The 20075-nt window shown below is 39.7% G+C and overlaps 1 long non-coding RNA gene across 2 annotated transcripts; it reads right to left on the bottom strand.

The window, feature by feature from the left end:
• Window positions 1-379: 379 nt before the first annotated feature.
• LOC130165100 (uncharacterized) lies at window positions 380-13635 on the bottom strand. Of its 2 annotated transcripts, none has more exons than XR_008826704.1 (4): window positions 13580-13635; window positions 12609-12666; window positions 4232-4300; window positions 380-495 (listed from the first exon to the last, which is right to left on the bottom strand). It is a non-coding gene; the product is annotated as an uncharacterized LOC130165100 (long non-coding RNA). The 2 variants fall into 2 exon arrangements; XR_008826705.1 differs by lacking the exon at window positions 13580-13635 and adding an exon at window positions 13451-13560.
• Window positions 13636-20075: the final 6440 nt, after the last annotated feature.

Genomic DNA, 20075 nt, shown 5'->3' with positions numbered 1-20075 from the left:
ATAGTGTCTAGAATCAAAGACTGAGTGTGTTTGTACTGGGGCGGTTCCCAGATGGGAGACCGTGGAGAAATGGTACACACGCTCAGCAAAATCCCCCACCCTTGATCGATAAAGTTTAAAAAAACAAGAATAAAAGAATCGTCCTGGCAAGAACAGTGCTATTTACTGTCAGAAGTCGTGAAGGACAAGGACAGCGAGTAAAGTACATTCTGCCTGCGTAGACACATCTCTTTAGCTGACTTGGACAAGCTGATTGACACTTTCTCTGAGCTGACAGGATATGCAGTGGGAGTTTACCCTGGGACCAACATGCTTCACTCACTGTGGGCATCTGCAGCAACGTGATGTGTGAGTGTGTGTGTGTGTGTGTCTGTGTGTGTGTGTGTGTGTGTGTGTGGTGATGAGGCATGTGGAGCCGCATAGAGCTTGGCTGTCAGTGAGTCTCCCACAGGATCATTTGTAACAGCAACACAGCATCCACCCTAGATGGTGCCCCTGTGGGATGTGTACACACACACACACACACACACACACACACACACACACACACACACACACACAGAGTGATAAACATGCACCAGCATCCTAAAGTAGCTAGCAAATGAATTCTTCACCTTAGGCTCTCTCGAAGGTGAAGAGCATTGAAGAAAAAGGCTGAGTGAGGTTGAAATTCAAGGTTTTCTGTTCTATGGTGAGATGTTTGCAGCTCCACTCACCTAACAATATTTTTTACTGTTGTTTAGCCTGACGATTATTTTTAAAAATTGTGAAAAACATCCATTCAGAAACTCAAGATGACAACATTATATGGTTTGTTTTGTCTGAGCAGCACTCCCTATTCAAAGATATTTAATTCACAATTATATAAAACAGAGACATTTAAAGAGCTACAAGGGTTCAACCGATCTTTGCAGTTAAAGGCTACAAATACAATCATTTCTAATAAACCTGCCAATAGCAATAATTTTATATTAATATTCATTATTTGACTATTTTTTTTGTCTAAAATATTAAGCAACAGCATGTTCCTGTTGAAAGCATCTGAAACAATGTTTAGACGATTACTAAAATTAATGAAATACCTCCTGGACTCAATATCATTTGACATTTTGGGTTATATCTTTAATTTGCTGTCTTGCTGAGAGTTAGACAATAAGATTGATACCGCTCTCATGTCTGTACGCTAAATGCTAACAGCTAACAGCTACAGCCAGAAGGCGATTAGCTTCGCTTATAGTAGCTTAGCTAGAAAATGTAAAGCAACTGGACACAGCTAGCTCACCAGCACATCTAAAGCTCATTAACACATTGTAACTGTGTTTGTTTAAAATGTACAAAAAACAAGTGTAAAAACAACAATTTGTTGTTTTTAAACAGAGACAGTTAACACGGTTAACTGTGTGTTTTTGTGTGTGGCTGTGGTCAGTGAGAAACCTCTATCATTTCAGCATGAGTTGACCATTACTCAGTGTAAAAACAAGAGCTCTAATTATTCCTGTGATGCACTTTTCCCTGGACGGCCATGTCTACCTTTGTGAGAAGCCTTTCTAAGTGCAGTGAAGCTTTAAGACCTCCAGACAGAGCCGTGAGTCAGGCCAGGTCTTTTTATGGCTGCGCACCACATCGTCACCGAATCAGCACTTTGCTATTTTACCATTTCATTCGCTGTCAAAGACCATATTTCCATCACACACATTCTGGAGCTACCTGCCTGTGTCAGCACGCTGTTGAGCACTCTCTCACCTTAACTAATGACGTAGTGACAGCCATTAAAGGTTTAATTCCCCCATCTCCTCGGCGTGTGTGGATGACAATCCTATTTGGATTACACAGTCAAAGGTTTTGGTCGTGTTTACCACCCACCAACACCTCCATCTCACCGCTTGCTTGTACTGAATTAAAACCCCTGGTGCTCATGTGTAAGGCTTTAAATGTCCTTTACTTCTAGGCAACGGTCCAGTCTTCCATGTCTGCCTTTGTTTTGTTCTTTGCCACTGCTGGAAACCCTATTGCACTGGCATTTATATTCCCAGTACTAGTTACATACAAGCTTGCAAAACCTTTCAGAGCAGAGCATTAATGAAATAAAAAAATGCAGAATTTGATGCAAGCTGAGCTAATCGATCTCTTGAGAGTTGCATGAGAAGACTGATACTAGATGGTCGAAGATGGTTAGCTTAATTTACCATAAAGACTGGAAACTAATTAACATGTTTTTATCTCATTTGTTTAATCCATATAACGAGTTGCTAGAGATGCTGGTAGGTGAACTTTGTTTGAACAAAGCCAGGCTAGCTGTTTCCCCCTGCTTCCAGTCTTTATGCTAAGCTAAGCTAACCTTTCCCTGGCAGTAGCTGAGTGGTAACGATCTTCACATGCGACTCTTTTCCAAACTATCTAAACACAATAATAAACTGTAAATGTATTTTCCGTCTATTTTTCTACCAAGCAGTCACTCTCTTGTCTCTTCGAAGGGATAGACAGGTCAGCACAGAGATTAGTGATCAGTGCAGAGTCTCAGCTGCTGCAGAGCGTCACCATCTGGCCACCAGCTGCCTGCTAACACCACAGTGGCTTTCCTCCCAGGTGACTGAAGAAAGAGAAATGTATAAAACGCTCTGATCGTTTTTCTATAATCGACTCTGTGCCAGATTCATTACTGTTTTTGTTTGTGTGTGATATTATTCCACTTGATTTCTATAACATACAAGGTAGTTTACTGTACAGTATCAGTGTGTTTCCATTAACAGAACATTTCTTTGAGTCAGTCCACAGTGTTTCTCAGCAGCAGCAGCAGCAGCAGCAGGAGTTTCATGAACAGAAAGAAATTGTTGAAGCACCAGATCAATGTGAGAAAGTGAAAAATGTATGACACTTACTGAACTGTAACTGTATCATGAGAGAAAAGCCAGTTCTGATAAAATAATGGGAACCTTCACAAAGAAGTGTTTACACACAGCTGTAGAGCTGCGTGAATTATATAATGCTGAATGTTGTCATTTCACACAACAGCTAATGAAACCATAGAGCTGTGTTACATAAGGATTAAAGAAAATAAATAGATAAAGTTATACAAAAGGGAACAAAAGATATGTGAAGGATTGTTTGGCCTTGGTTATGCGCTCATTAGTTATCCAACGAACTCATTGAGTTGAGTTTTATGGGTTTTCTGTAAATTGAAAGCATTTAAACTATTCTTCTTCTGCATCACCAGCATCGATGTCAGGGCCCATCTATGTTCTCCCACAGTGGGATCTTTGAAATAGCTGTAATTGAGAGGGTCTTACTCTATGCATTGATTCCACTGATGGGGTTAATATCTATTATCATCCATTTTCTTCCTGGCGTCTTCCCTGATTGAACTAACTTTATGAACATGGTCACAGTGGGCATTGATGCAAAATGCATGAACAGCCCCTCCTGAAATAATGCATAATCATATGAATGCAGAATAAAGAGCACACACACAGTGCTACCTCATTAGTGACTGTAAACCCCAGGCTTGCACTTGGGAAATAATTGAACAGTTCAGCACTACTGACAACGCTCTGAGCATTTTGGAACCCATTTTGACAAATAAGCACCAGGTGCAAGTATGGAAGACAGTACAGTTTATGATAATTGCCAAGGAAAGTCACACAGGGGCTCAAGCAGGTGCGATAAACAACTGCAGAGATGATTCCTGGTCGAATGTTTTGGCTAATATTGTCCAAACACTGGCATGGTGGCCTGATAAGAAAGAGTTTGCAGCCATGCTAGCAGCTTTATAAGTGCATTTCCACCCATCTACCTTTATGCACATGCCATAAATTTGAAGTTGAAATACAGCAACTCAAAAAAAAAGTATTGTTAAAATGATAAAAGCAAAATGTTCGCTGAAGCTTCTGCTACACTGATGTAGACGTAAACATCAGATCCGTGTGGGTTTTTGTTCTTTTGAGGTTTCACATCATCTTGTCGTGTCCAATTCTTATGGCACCCAACTGAGAGTTAGAATTAGCACCAACCAGCCACCCTCGATATTCATGCAACTTTTGTCGATTTTCTGCAAGTTCAGTTAAAACTTCAGAACTTCAGGCTTCAGAGCCTTGCTTGGATCTAAATGCTAACATCTGTATGCTAACATGCTCACAATGACAATGCCAGACGAGGCCGGCTAAAGTAGCAGAAGACACGGGCAGCTAGGCTTGTTAGCGTTAGCTGAGTGCACTTGCAGTGTAGTATGCATTACCTTCACTGATCCAAAGTGGTGGGTGGATGAACAGTCAGGACGTTGTCATCATCCATGCTGCTAGTATTGCTAAAAGAAAGCAAACAGTACATTAGCTTACAAAGTTTTGCCTATAGTACAGTACAACACACTTGCAGGCTATAGTTTCAATTCAAGTTTAGAACATTTAACGAGGCCTGTGCACCACAAAGTGAGTGATGTCTAATCAGGTAAAACTTCTTGGCTTGTTCACTCTTAATGAACTGCAGTGACTTGCCGGGACCCCGGACTTTACTTTGAGTTTAACTCTGCAGTAGCAGCTCTGACAGGAAGGGTCAGAAATAACAGAATATTACTGTAGGTGCTTGTACCTGATGCTCATTTGTCGAAGTCTGTTCCAAAACGCTCTGAGCACTGTCAGTGCTGCTGAACTGTGCAATTAGGACTTTTCCCAGTTGTAAGCCTTGGGGCTGCAGTCACTAATGAGGTAGCGGTGTGCGTGTGTCTGCTGTTGCACGGTGTGCATAAAATTATGTATATGTATAAAGGGCCCCGGGGTGCAGCTGCACCACCAGCACCAACTGATGCTCAACTATTCACTGGTAGTAGTTTAAAGGCAGAAGCTGATATACTGGTAAATCTCATGCAGACCTGAGATCCTTGATCATGTTTGTTCAGTTTGTCTTTGTTCAGTAACACCTACGTCACACCTGGAAACAGCTCCTCTATGCAGCGAAGGGTTCATTAAAATTCAGGCATGTAGTAATTATGAGGGAGATAATTACTACACAGTTTGCATGAGAGAACACTCAAGCACACGGCACCCTGATCATTTATGGCTTTTTACATATCTTTACATATCATGAATGCAAGCCTGTATGTGAGGCTCCCAAAGGTCTCTAATAGCATTCTGTTTCAAACCATATTCCCAACACTGTTCCTCCTCTGATCAGCCACAGCAAATAAGACGTAGCAGCTATAAATTACAATATGATTGAACGTCTTTCTCTGACCATCCTGACACGGGATGAAAAACCTTCAGAAATGCTGCATGTTTTCGCTCTGAAGCAATGCCTCTCTGCCCTCAATTGCTTTTCCACCAGGTCTCCTCTCTGAAGTCTAAACCTCAATGATTTCATGATGTAACCGAAATATGATTTCTTTGGTCTGATTCTCGCCACTAACCACAACCAAAACCAGTACCTTGTGAATCTGCATGTGTGTCTACACTTGACAGACGTACAGGAAATTACGTATTTGAAATGTCTTTCTGTGGAAAAGGATTTTTTACTTCTTGCAGAGAGATTTACAGTGGTACTGGGGAAAGTTGTGCTTTGGAAGATAGGAAATAAAGTTTTAACACCATTTCCACTGGAGAGGATGCACATGTGCAGTTTTGCACCATTTTAGATTCATTATATTTTTTGAATGACCTTAATAACTCTTTGTTTACCAAATATCGCTCTTTCTAGGGCTCATAGCGCAGTGTTTCATGAACCAAGGTGTGGTTGCAGAGCTATGAGAGGTTTGGCAAAAGGTCATTTAGCTGAGTCATCAACCTAGAAGAACAACATCTGATGACTCCCTCTCTATTTTCTCTATATTTCCTTTTTTCTGAAGAGTCAGTGGAATGACAACGTTTCATTTAATTAATTTCCATTCCTTGTATTAACACCAGTTCACCTGAGAAGGGCAGCATCCGAGTCGTGTCCAACCCTGGTCGAGAGGAGGGTTGACCCATACAGACAGAGTAAACCCACATTTCACTATTAAAGATTTATGTGCATGCAGAAGAGCAGAGTTGGTGAATTTCGTGAACATGGATGCTACAAAGCAAACGTTCATCAAATTATAATTAAAAATATGAATGCAGTGACTTTCATTCGGTAATGAGCACAGCATTCACGGTCTGGGAAGGTCAGCAGGAGCTTTTGGTCACAAGGGCTACGTGATTGCTACTTTGAAGGTCAGCCAGGCAAAGTAACAGGATAATTTATAATAGATTATATGTTTGCAGTGCTGGAATTCATAATACGGCCTCCTCTCTTATCTTTTGCCTTTTAAGCAGCCTTCAATCTAACGTTTTTAGTTGGAGAAACTGTGGTTCGACCCTCCCCACTGACATTTTACCTCAGCCAATGAGATTACTCCTGCCTCTGGATGAGCTAAGCCTGCAAGAAATGTCTTTATAACTGAAATTTCAGTCCTCATGTACATCCGCATGGCATCTGCACAAGTGTGTGTGTGTGTGTGTGTCTGTGCTCATCACATTTCAGGAACCAGAGGCAAGGTAGGATGACATTTGTGAAGGCACGTAAAACCTTGCCAGTGTCTCACAGCACTGTCTGTTTGGATTACAGTGTGCACACTGTCGACAGGGAAAGGTCTCTGAAAGTGTGTAAAAATACCCAACTTCTGTCATGTCTGATGCACAGGAAATTAAAAGAGACAACTTGACTTAAGTGAGTATTAAAAAGAGCTGGTGTGTATGAGCTTATGTTAAATTGTGTATGCTTTCTTGATGCAGGAAAACAGCTTGAATACTAATGAAGCGATTATCCACAATTTGACAGTTATGACATATTCTTTTCCTACTTAACTGTAATTTCAGCCTCTGAACCAATCTGTAGGAACAGCACTGGAATAAAAAAGTTAACTTGTGTCGCAAAAAGTTAAAGGTTCAGTTCACCCAAATGACAGCAATAAACAGGTTTTGCAACTCAGTCCTGGGGCAGGTTTCACAAAGACAGACTTTGACTGTGACTGAGACAGAACAAAAATGCAGACTCCAGTCTAAATTCATCTGTTGCACAAAGCAGGTAAATTATTATTATTTTTTTAAATGAAAAACTTTAACTTGAAGAGTGAAACAATAAAAATAAAAATCTGTCTGTAAAACTCTTTCCCTTCTCTTTGCTCTCTCCATAACTATGTTGGCAAACCACAAATTATGAGCCACATTTTCCTGTCTCTGTTGTTTGGTGCTACTGGTCAGCGCAGGTGTCATTGATTGTTACCATGGTAATATTGGTCAAAGGCCAGAGTTAGCCTCAGGGTAAGGTGTCTATTGTGTTTGTCTCAACATTAGTGAGTCTCACTTGCATCAGATTGATCTATGAGCAAAATGAAGACCGGCCTAAAACTACAGACCAGTCTAAAATAACTTTGTAAAACTGGGCCCTGGTGTGCTTCAAGAATCTCTCAGTCCATTATTGTTTGTTTGATCCGTGCAAATCAACTTGTTTCATATGTTTTTCAAAGTCAAGAACATTTCAAGTCCCACAGGAGAGCTTGAAACAGAACCAGACAACTCTATAACTACACCCACCACGAAGGATGGGATGGTTCTCACAAAATAACGTCCTGCTCTGCTCTCGTCATACTTACTACGGCCACTAGAGGTCATCTAACAATAGAACTAAGGGTTGTAAAAACCTGCTTTCACAGACAACCCCAGAGGTTTTTGTTTTTATTTACAGGAGGATATTTTCGATCATCCGTCAATCACCAGCAAAAACCTCAGTGGAAGAGTTACGGCCAGATAAAACATCTATTGGAATTAAACCTCCTAAGTTAACTGACATACAGGAACAAGATTGCTTCTGTGTTTCTGCGATGCCACCATATAATCTGTTCCCAGTTTCTGAACCGGGACCCTGTGAGAAACCCCTCCAGAGGCTGAGTGAAACCTTCAGGCTGAATGACAAAAGACAGCATTGTAATGACTGCGTGCTGCTCTAGGGGTGTGGAACGGGGCTCGGCGATGCCAGGGCTCATGATGCCCTGCTAACCTGCGCTTTCAGTTTCCATTCAAAACAACAGAAGATCATAGTCCTTGTCAGATCTGGGAGGGTGGCGTCTCAGCGCGAAAGGCGACAATCCTGAGACTCTAATACAGTTTGATAGAGAGGATGGGCTTTCACACTCACTGCCCAAAGGTAATTTATTAGCTAATCTCAGTGTACAATGCTGCTGTTTGTCAGCCCACTGGAGGATGAAATAATTCTTCACAGAAACACAAATGTCTGATAGATTTGTGCCACACAAAAAAAACCAACAACATATAATCCAAGATAGGGGAGTTGGAGACTGTGGAAGATTCAATTGGTATTTACACATCAGAGCAAGAAGCTAAACAAGTTCACCGTGTGGAGCCTAATGTGTATTGATGTGTTTATGTCAGCTGTCTGTTTGGCTTTGTCACACGCTCTGATGACTGCCTTCCTGCCTGAGTGCCATCTATACTGACGAACACATGAACTTATACATCGTGTAGGAGGATGAAAGGACGAGAGGATGTTGCCGTCGGTGCCTCAACACCGAGCTGCCTTTGAAAAATAATTCTCAGTGTAGAAAGGTCTATAAAGGTTTTAGCTCCAAGCCATGAGGGTTTTCAGCAGCTGGATCGCCAATATACATTTGAAAGACTCTCTACCAACTGTATGAAATGTATCTGTGACACACATTTGCACTCACACCAACCAGGTTGAGCTAAAGCAATTAAATGTGTGAATGAGCCTCCAAGAAAACTGACCACCATGGTTAAACAGGAGGGCAGATAATGTTAGCAGACAGCTGGAGGTGCTCCAATGAGTTCATCACACATCAGGCACCGCAGGGCTGATTTAACTCTTCATGGTTGGATTACACACACCAGCATGATACTGTGCCCAGGGACGAAGCACCTTTAACAAACATATAGCTTCATGCCACAGTGAACACATTTACACACCCCGAATTCTGCAGTCAAATAAAATGGCGGAAGAAGAAAGATTATTCAATTTACAAAATGATTTATCAAAGCAAGACCAAGAGTCTACAGGTATGCTAGCAGGTCTGTGTGGTTGTACACAGGCTACGCTAAAATGCTAATGTTTAGCAGGTAAAATACTAGCATCTTAGTTTAGAGTGTGTGCGCTCCAATTATTGTTTTAATGATGTTTTTCTGTAGACTATTAAAATGCTATATACTGGAGTTTCACCTTTAAGCTTTAAATTTCTCAATTACTTTACAAATTTAGACAAATTCTCATTTAAGGCAGCCATCACATCAGTTCAAAATCAACATCATCAAAACTGGTCAAAATACACGTGGAGAGGAAAGAAATACATATCGATTTGTCAAATATTTAGATTGTCAGGACTTTAGATCTGTCCAAATGTCACATTCCACTTGTAAGCAAAGGTTTTGTGTCACTAAATAGTTCATGAATTAAATAAGTTTTAGTCATACAGCAGTCTATAAGACGTGTCTGTATTATAAGATTAATGTATTCCGCCTCTCTGACAGATAAATGTCACCATCGACAAGGTGAACCATCGTACTATACAGAACTCAGTCACTCACTGCTACCTAATGGTTTTGGTAGCTAACAAGCTTTGAGATTTGTATTAACCTGACTGATAAATTAAAGTTACTAAACACTGGATTGAAATTAATGATCTAACAAAAACGGTTAATGTTGGGAAACAAGTAAAAATTGACAAGAAGCATCCTTTTCACATGTAAACAAACTGGCTACAAATACATCACTTGATTGGGTGATTGTAGGGTATATTAAAAAAATGGGAGGTATGGCAGATGCTGTGGGAAAAGCACATTTTTATTATGTACTTCCTCTGGCACAGTTCACATTACTCAACATTAATTAAAATGTAAATAAGCCAGAGTTAGTCAAGATGTGACTGTTTCCATCTGCAGTCCCTTGTGAGTACGTGAAATGGTCCAACCTACAAATTTAGATTTGTGTTTCTGGCCACCTGGCAAATGTATCTCGAGGCTCTTTAGGTGTCCACTAGCTAGTGGCTAATTTTGTGCGTCTTCTGTTTGGTGCTGACAAGTGCTTTTTTAAATTTTATTCTACCAGATTTGAAAACGGACTTTAAGTAGCGTTAATGTAATGTTTGAAAGGTGTGAAAGAAATATTACGAAGTTAAATGACCTAAAAATACAATTGGATTGTAACATTACATGCATGAGATATTAGCCTGTAAGTTAGCCCTTTAAAACCGTGTGAACAGATTACACACAGTGACCTGACCTAATGTTAATATAAAACTATTGAGTAGAGCAGCTTTTAACAGTTTTATAGTGACTGTGTTTATAACTAAAGAACTCTACAGTAAAAGATCCAACATGCCTGTTTGAAGGTGTAATAATCCTCTCTGAGCGCTTCACTGTAGTAACCTTTGCTCTGTAGCATCACTAAATAAAAGCCTTGTGACATGTCAGTGTGTTCTCGTGTCCTTTCCTCTTTTAAATGACTCGCACTCTATAAACCAGAGTGCCGCCACACTTCACTAGCTCCCGTGTTTTTCAGTCTGCAGGCAGGGTTACAGTGGTGAGCGCTGAAGCGTGGCCATATTGCTCTGCTATTACTGGCTTTGTCTCCTGGCCTTGTGCCTGCGTACAGTGCAGGAATGTGTATGTGTGTGGCGTGCCAGACAAGGTGAGAGCACTGACCTCTCTCAATTAGACAGGGGCAATGATCCGACCAGCGCTGACCTAATTTGGTGGGGTATCTCTGATCCACTCATGTTACCGTCAGCAACCTGCACAATTCCCTCCAGCTGTTAGTCGTGACGAGAGGAGAGAAATCAGTGGTAGGTGAGGACATGATGGCGTGTTAGCTCATCCAGGTCTGTGTTGAGGCTTTTGTAAAATTTGTTGTCAGGTTTGTGAAGGTTTTTGCTGAACAGAAGAAATGCCATCTAGTTCTTGATGGAAGGCCCATTATATCTGTGTCCCAAGACGTAGTCCCCCGAAAACCACATAGACCATGACGGGCAAACTGAAATGAAACGGTCTGGTCTACGGACTGGTCCTCGGCCACTGTTTTATTTGTGGAGTCTGCCATATTTCTTTTTGAAAAGTGGCTAAGCAATGGCGCACAATGTATCTCGGGATAGGTCCTGCCACGAAGGACCCGCCCATGAGTTTCCTGGTAATCGAACAAAGCATTTCTCGGACACATGTGAAGGAGCCTTCGAAATGGGACAGTCTTGTTGCACTGCTGTTTCACACTATGAATGCCGCCTTCGAAGGATGCGGCCCCTGAATCAAGACCTAAAAATCCCAACAAAGCCGTTCAACATTCTGCTTTCTCTTGCAAAGATCTTAATGGAAAATAAACCCTCTAATTGATTTACAGATTGTGTGCAGATATCCTCTGACCTGTTCTTCTTCTTGATTGTCACAGGACTTCCTGCTGAAGGTTGCTATGGTATCTATCTATGTACATTTACTCAAGTACTGCATTTGAGAACAGTTTTGAGATTGGAAATTTTTTTACTACTATCTGACAGCTATAGATAATAGTTACTTTTCATATTAAGATTTTACATAAAAGGATATAACTAGTTGGGCCTGTTGTCACATTTCAGATGTCTGAGTTGTTAGCAGAGACTCCACTCTGGTTTCATTTCATTCATTTCAACAGTTTAAGGACCAAATAGGCAAAATTATGCAACACTGAAAAGTCTGAAAAATTCATAAGAAATCTTCTTTCCTTAAACATTATCTCATGACACATAAATCATCAGCTTTCATCTAAAGCTCTGGCAGCCTGGTTTCAGTTCCCAAAGCATGTAAATACATTTTGGCATGTGTTGGAATGTGTGTAAAGTGTGTAAATGTAACTATAAGTCTGTTTTGTAAATACACAATCCCTCGCCTTATATACAACACAAAGTACTTACTGTATTTTACTCAGAGTGCGAATTATACCATGATAATTGGGGGGGGGGGTCATCTTATTTTCCGGTACAGTGCAGGCGCGTGCTTCAGTGAACTGAAGTCTTACAATCCTGACAGTACCATGCTTGTTTAAGATAACACCAGCTCATGAAGCATGTACCACACAACAATATCCAAGAGCAAAATTGCCGACACGTCAGACCCATACACGCAAACGACAACAACAGACCATCATTTCCACTCGAATACAGACCAGCACAATGCTGCAGCAGAACCAAAAACACTATCAACCTAACAAAGAACTGTATAGTGTCCTGCACTGGTCCCAATACCAAAATTAATGGAAAAGATAGGACTCAGTCTATTGGCTCAAACGTCTAAGCTGAAGTGAGAAAGATGAATTCTCTTTATCTTTTTCTATTAGACTATTTTCAAAGTAAAAGAACAGCTGAAAAAGTTAGATTTTTGTGTAGTTGTTGCCTTTAAGGAGTAGCTACGGTAATGTTTCAGTCATTAAAAGTAGCATGACCTCCTCCTGCTTGCTGATTGTGTTTATGACCTCCCTCTGCTTCCTTAATGCAACAGCACATGCATTTAAAACTCACCATCACCCATACTATCCTGCTCAGTATTAAGCCTGCATGACAACCAGAGGAAATACACACAGCACTGCCATCTTAGTCATAAAAAGTTTCAACTTACTCTTCTTTTGGCGCCAGAAAAGTGCTGAATATCTCTTGTCCGCTTGCTCATGTTGACTCTGTGAATGAAATTAGTTGAATTAAGTAAAAGTCCTGGTTAGGTCCCTCTGACTGATGCATTATTATATATGACATAATTAGATGATTGATACTGAAGCATCTGTGTGTCAGCAGCAAGTTACTGTTTGAACTACTTCATATACAGTTTTATAAACAGGGTCACCAGATAAATCTGAGGGGTCATCAGATGATTAATCACAGAGGAAAGAAGAAAAAACAAATCTGAAAACGAATCTGTTTTCAGTTTTTAGACTTGGTTCTCTAATCTTTGATTTTTGGTGAGATATTTGATCATTTCAACATTTATGGAAATGAAACCATGCGAGAAGTTTAGAGGGAAAAACTAATTGGTGAACTGTAAACAACTCAGACATCTGATATTTGACCTTGATTAAACACTGCTTTTTGTAAGAAGTAAGAAGCCAAAAAAGTTTATATGTACTTAACTACTTTCCACCACTGCTAACACAATTACTTAGCCTTCATCACACATGTTTTTTAATGTTGTTCAATTACCAAACCAAACAAAACTCCTGAATTCCTGAGTGAAAACAAAGAGGGTGTTTCTTAAAAACCTAATACCTAAAAGGTAAAAGACTAACTAAGCCACCACAGACGATTAAAAATGAATAATAAACTCTAAATTGATATCAAAACTAATCTCTACAACCACAGTGTTTGCTAACATTAGCCTAGATTTTGGCAATGAAATGACAAGCTAACATTGGAAATGAATGGGCGCTATCAGCTAGCTAACATTAGTTATCTAAAACCGTAACTTACAGCTAAAGTTAGAAACAAGATAACATCAGCGTTCATCTGTACATACTTCACACAATCTAATTCAGAAACTGTGAAGGTAAGAAGGTAAAGTTTATTAAACAAACCCGACAGTTTGCTACTGCTACTTACATCAACGGTCGCACGGGGGCAGAGAAGCAGCGCGAGCCACACTTTACGTCAGGGTAAGGAAATGGTACAGCCCACTTTAGGGGGTCTGAAATTGTATCACAAGATTCTTCCAAGCATGAATATGGGAAATATATTATAGTAGTTATAAAAAAATATATATAGAGATGTTGCAACCCCCGGACGGTTGTTTTTACATCCTTTGGAGGGGTCCATGTCTTAATCTGTCTTAATCCGGGGGGTACAAACCCTCCCAATACCCCCCGTAATTCGAACCCTGATTTTACTCCCTAAAGCCATTTTATGCTTTTTTATGTGTATTAATTATCACATGATGACTTCATTAGAGTAATGTACATACATATCATGCAGGGACTATTTCTCTGCTCTTTGTTCCCCCCGATGAATATGAAAAGAGATGAAGTGCATCTATTGTGGTATTGATTGACCAGTCATATCAAAAGGTCAAAGTAATCCATCTGGACTAACTGAATGAATTTGACTAAATAGAAGTGTTTAGGTTATTTGTGTGCAATAAAGACAGGACAGATAAGACTTGAATCTGATTATCTTGACATTTATATTGTTTATATTAATAAAAAAAAAAAAAGATTTCCCCACATTTATCAGTAAAAAGATTCAAATTATAGGAGCAGAATTGTTAGATTTATTAAGAAATTGAATAACATAATTTATCAATTACACATATCCTGTTAAAAACATGAAAAAGGCCGTCAAAAAAACACTCAACCAGAGAACATTTTGGGACCAGTCTTCTCATTCTTCACTTCTCCCACTGGATTAGGGCCATTGATTCACCCAGTGCACTGCGAGGTCAAAAATTGGCTGTTTGCCCAATCAATGGCCACCGTACTGCTGCCTATCTGCCAATCAATGAGCCTATACCTGCTTTAATCTTTCCACAGCTCCTTCTCAACATGTAACCCAGCATCTATCTATCCTCAATATGGTCCTGCATCCTCTCCGGCAGCAAAAACTCATAACGGAAGAGATCCTGAGGAAGAAGTTCAAAATCAATACTTTGAGAGAGAGAGAGAGAAGCTGGGATAGATGCAGGCAATGGTGATTGTTATGATGCTATTCCAGCGAGACGACCATAATCTCATTTTTGTTGTGGGCATAATGATGAGGCTGATGAGGAAGAATGACTGCAGAGAGAATGAATGTGTTATGACTGCTTCTGTAAAAGAGAGGTTGTCTCTCAGTGAAACTACCCTGAATAAATAAAGGTAAAAAAAATAAATAGATGAACAAATTCAAATTATTTTGAGAACTAAACAAGAAACCTTCACTATCTCATGTCTATAATGATGACTAGACTAGATAAGCACCAGGTGAATAAAAGCTATAGAAGCAGCAGCACCCTCAAGGTTAGATAATATGATGGTTTGGGAGCACAAGGTTGCCTGGAGGTTCAGGGGAGTAAAACATTCCCTTCCCATTGACAACCACTGATGAGATGTTCATACAGGCTACCAGACCTTCAGGGGCTAAAAGTGTAACAATTAAACTTGCATTAACTGATTTTTTTATTATAATATTTAAGGTGTTTGTGCAGTTTTTAAACATGCAATAACTGATTTTTAGTTGTTTTTTTTTTGTCTCCACCAAGTCCTGTGAAGAATGTCTGCGTCTTTAGCTGCAAAATGTTTCACTGTTTTCACCAGCAAGTCACTAAATTTGCTGTTGGGTGCTGAGCTGGTAGTGTACAGTTTACAGTAGGTTTATTAGAGCAGTTTTGCTGAAAAGTGTTCACTTTGGCTGGAAGCAATATTGATGAAAGCAGCGAGAATTAATCATCAAAGCAGTTAAATTATGAGCCATAAAACCAGTACAATTATCTTAAGATGGTAAGAAGGTCTGTAAAGCAGAGGGGGAACTGCAGAGTAAAACTACAGGCTACAATGAAAATAGCAATTTGATGCACTGTTAATATAAAAATATCACCCAGAAAAGCTTTTATGAGGCCTGTTTTTTTTGCCTGCTAAGAATGAATGAATCACAATGGGAAACCTTATGAAGCTTTTGTATTTCTTTTACAGGAAGTGATGTAGAAAAACAGTCATTAGGAATGACAGCCAGAACCAGCAGCAGACACTCTAAAACTACATTTATTTAATGTGATAAGTGATCTCTGGTCAGAAAAACAACACAACCATACATGCTTTTCCAGCAACAATGGAATCATAAAAAAAAAAAGAAAAGAAAAACAAAGGAGGATGTCAGGGATTATCACACAGTAAGAGACAGTGACAGATAGCACCGAGCCCACCACCCCCACCGGTGCTCTTATGGTGCGGCAGCAGAGCCACATGAAGGAGGTAAATAGGTTCTGACAGCACATTACAAAGCCTCTCGGCTGGGCTGGGCGGCAGCAACGTGTGTTTTAAAGGATGGTGAAGGACGGGCAACACACAGAGAGACGGACGAACACATCTACATTCAGGCTCGCTCTATAATTCACACACGGCGAGGGTGAGGAGACGCAGGTGCAGCATCTTGCCTGTGGTTTTTCGACTGTTTTCACCATATTTAGCAATACAAAAAACATCATTATCACCTCTTAAAGTAATAGACGTCTTGGGAAACACGTTAATTTGCTTTCCTGCTGAGAGTTTCGTGAAAACATTGCCACCACCTTCATGGCTGTATGCTAAAATGAAGCTTCTTGAGGGGGAGCTAGCCTGGCTCTGTCCAAACGTAAACACATCTCATACCAGCACTTACTGTGTAATGCTAACTAATTAAAACATTTTATCTTGTTTCTTAATTGTTTTTGTTTTTGTTTTTATCTTTGGACAGGGCCAGGCTAGCTGTTTCCCTGTGCTTCCTGTTTTTATGCTAGCAAAGTTAAGCTAACTGAATGCTGCCTCTAGCGCTAACTTAATTTTTAGCGTACACACATGTGAGTGGTATCGATCTTCTCATCTTACTCTCACCAAGACAGCAGATAAATGTATCTCCCAAAATGTTGAGCTGCTCCTGTTCAATATCTGACAGCCACTGAATATTGAAAACCCACTTTATTTTACTCTGTAAGGGTTAAACTACAAATACGCTCTATTTTCTGCTTTCATACCAGCAAGAAGGTCACATTTTTCAGTTCATTGTCTCTTCATTTTGCAATGAAACTCAGATCACATCTGCCAAAACTTAATTTTGAAAGAAAAAAAAACTAAACAAATTTGACAGATATTTGTCTTTCTGGAGACAATTACTTTATCAAGGTCACACCAATCGTTTCCTCTGCTCAGAGCAAATTAAGTCAAGCGTCTGGATGTGCAGGCATGTGTGGAATCTATTTAATTATCTTCTGCTCTGAGGAGCCTTGAATGATTGTTGGTGTAAATGCAGCACCGCAGTGCACCTCCATTTTCTATAGAGTCGCTCCGAACCAACCAGGATTCAGCTGCTTTTTTTCAGGCCCTCGCACCCTGCTCTGAAAAGGTTAAAAAAAAAAAAAAATCTGCCCTTTACCTCTGCACACACAAGGTCACCCTGCACGAATTGCTTATTCATACACACACGCACACACAGGCAAACGCACACACCTGCAGCAGAAGATGAGGGTCAAGGACAGGTGGGACCTCAGAGAGACATTGTTGAAAGCTGATGGCTCCAAAACAAGCACAGAGGCTGGGATGCCGAGAGAGAGAGAGCTGCAAATGAAAGAAAGCTATCAGAAGTAGCAGCTGGATCGGTTGTGACAACATACTGATGGGATAGAGAGGCTCCACCAATATAGAAAGCCCTGCCATCAGCAGTTCTGTTCCTTAAGGTAATGGGCAAATAACATGAATCCACTTCCTCGCTGATGCACTCACTGCAGCAGTGTGGCACTTTGATTCCTGCGAGAGTGCTTTCCTTTGTCGCCTCGCAAAGCAACAAGGGTTGTTGGGAGACGCAGCAGCATCCGGCAGCACCATTCCTCCCAGCAGATAAACTTAGGTCTTTGTCTACCTTACTGCCACAGCTTGCCTTGTATGTTTTTGCTGAGCGTCTAAAATGGAAAAAGAAAACTGTAAACCCGGCTGCTTCTTCTCCCCACTACACAACCTTGATACGAAAATCACTCTGATTCACTTTCCCCCGAAAGATAGAGGTGAAACGTCTTTTCCGATTTGCAGCCACCAGCCAGGCTTCACTCAATTACCCAGTGGCATTTTTGTGACCTTGCACAAGATAGTAATGACCTCGCCGCCCACTGAGCTCTTCCTTTTCATTTTTTCCTCCCTTTTTTCAGGGGGATGGTAAGTCCTCCATCACAGCATGGGCTGATTGATGCTTAAGGTGCATGACCTCATGTTAAACATGAGGATGACAGCGAATCCATTTTCAAGTCTCAATTCAAACACCGATTTCTTACTCTGAGGTCAACAGATTTCCATTTTTTGATATTATTTTGAAGACTTTTCACATCTTGAATCGATTCAATCCAAAGCAAAAGCGATTCTTCCTGTTAAACATTAACCAAACCACACACAGACTCAGAGTTTACTCCCCCTGGATCTAAAAAAAAAAACCCCCCTCTGCTTGGATAATCAGGAACATTGGAAAGAACTAAAGCGCGGCTTTGCACATGATGACATGAGAACCGTTCAGCTCAGATGTTGTTTTACAAAGAAGAAAGCTGTGTTTAATACATGCTGAAATCAATAACCACAGAAAACTGCAGACAGGATCATATAAACAAGCTAAATGCTTAATCACTGCAATCGTGTAAGAAATCACATTCATCCAGTTTCACAGTCAAACTGAAGCTAACAGAACCTCATATACAGATCAGCTATGATGCATATTAGCACTGTGCATACGTAATGTATAGTGCTGCTGAGACTGTATTCTCATTGTTAAGGTGGTTTCCCTTGCAAATTGATCACATTCATTAAAAAATTAGCAATGCAAGGGGAAAAAGAATCCTAATAAGATTAACATGCTAAATAAATTACATTTTCATCTTTCAGCACATCATTACAGGCCTTTGTTTTTGCTCTTTTTGAGATGAAACACTGTCCTACTTAAGAGAGGAAAACCTCCACACAAAGAGCTGAAACTGTAGCTTTTGTGAAAGAGAATATTTTGAGAAAAATCAAAAAAGGACTTGAACTTTGACCCCACCTGTGATGGATCAAAGGTTCTGTTGTTATGCAGTTGGAGGAGGAGACATCAGAAGTTGTGATGCATGAGCATGGCGAGGTCAGCTGATCTTTGATCTGGTTTCAGAGTCAGCAGAAGCTGAAGCTGAACAGTCATTACACAAATTACAGGGAAGCGTATTTTACAGCTGCAAACAAACACATTCACGTGTTCAGGGCGGCACTGTTTGGAGCCTGAACTGAGGACAGGTGTGGCGTCATGCTCTGCCACCTTAGAGCTAAAATGGGATGAAGGTGAACAGGGGACAAGAAAAGTCATTTGGGCCACACATGGTGTTATCCTGACACCTGCACCTGCTTCATGTGGAGGTCATTCTGTCTCAGCTCGATACAGGATTTCCACTGATAGGAAACAAGCTTACGATTATTGTGATTATTCAATGTTTTTTTTCTTTTTAATTTATTCAAAAATGATTTTTATAAATGTCAAATGCAAGCACAGAAAATAGAAACTCCTACAAATGAATTAAATGTATGTTTTTCCACTTTGCAAAATGGGTAGTTATTCAGACTTTTAATTATGGAATGAACGTCTATATTACGGCCAAAAGAATTTCCCAGGGACTTTGTTGGAAATAATTATATAATTACTTATGAATCAAAAGGGGAAATAGAGACAGTGTTTGGAAATAGCACAGAAAGTACCCACTCATTTCTTTGAGTTTTAGTGCATGGCTCAAATACAGTATAAACCATATTCTAATCATTATAGTATATAAGCTATAAATACAGTATACAATTGTGCAGTTAGTATATAAGAAATAAACAGACTCATTTTATATTAAGAGGAAAAAATAGGATGAGAATCAGTTGTAATTGAACGTAGGGCTGCAGAGATCCATTTAATATCTGTGTTTATATTGAAATGTTAATGGTAATCTAGGTTATAGATTTAATATTATATTTAATAAATTTCAAGAAAGAACAATTGAACTTGTGGCTTTTTGTTTGTTCTACACCCTTAATTTTATCGGTGTAATTACAAATTGGCAGGGGAAGTTACACAAGTATGACAAAAATTGTTTTAATCAATTTATTCATTTTTTTAATGGTTATTTTTTGTGATTTTTCTTATTAATTTCTTTCTTTTTTTATGTTTTGTTTGGTTGGGAAAATAGTACATAATGCTCCAAAACAATTACAGTCGCATATCAATTTCTCTCTAGGAAATTATTTCTAAACTGGGACATGTAAAAAAAATAAATAAATAAAATAAATTCATGTCATAGTTATTTAAATACTATTTCCCTTTTAAAAGTTTTCCAAAAATACAACTACAAGCTCAACATTTGTCCAAAGTTGATTGTTCAGAAACTCAGATT

The sequence above is a fragment of the Seriola aureovittata genome, chromosome 24 (genome assembly GCF_021018895.1).
Source record: "Seriola aureovittata isolate HTS-2021-v1 ecotype China chromosome 24, ASM2101889v1, whole genome shotgun sequence".
Classification (NCBI taxonomy): Eukaryota; Metazoa; Chordata; class Actinopteri; order Carangiformes; family Carangidae; genus Seriola; species Seriola aureovittata.
Note: the sequence above shows the minus strand (reverse complement) of the source record. Positions and strands in the feature narration are given on the sequence as shown.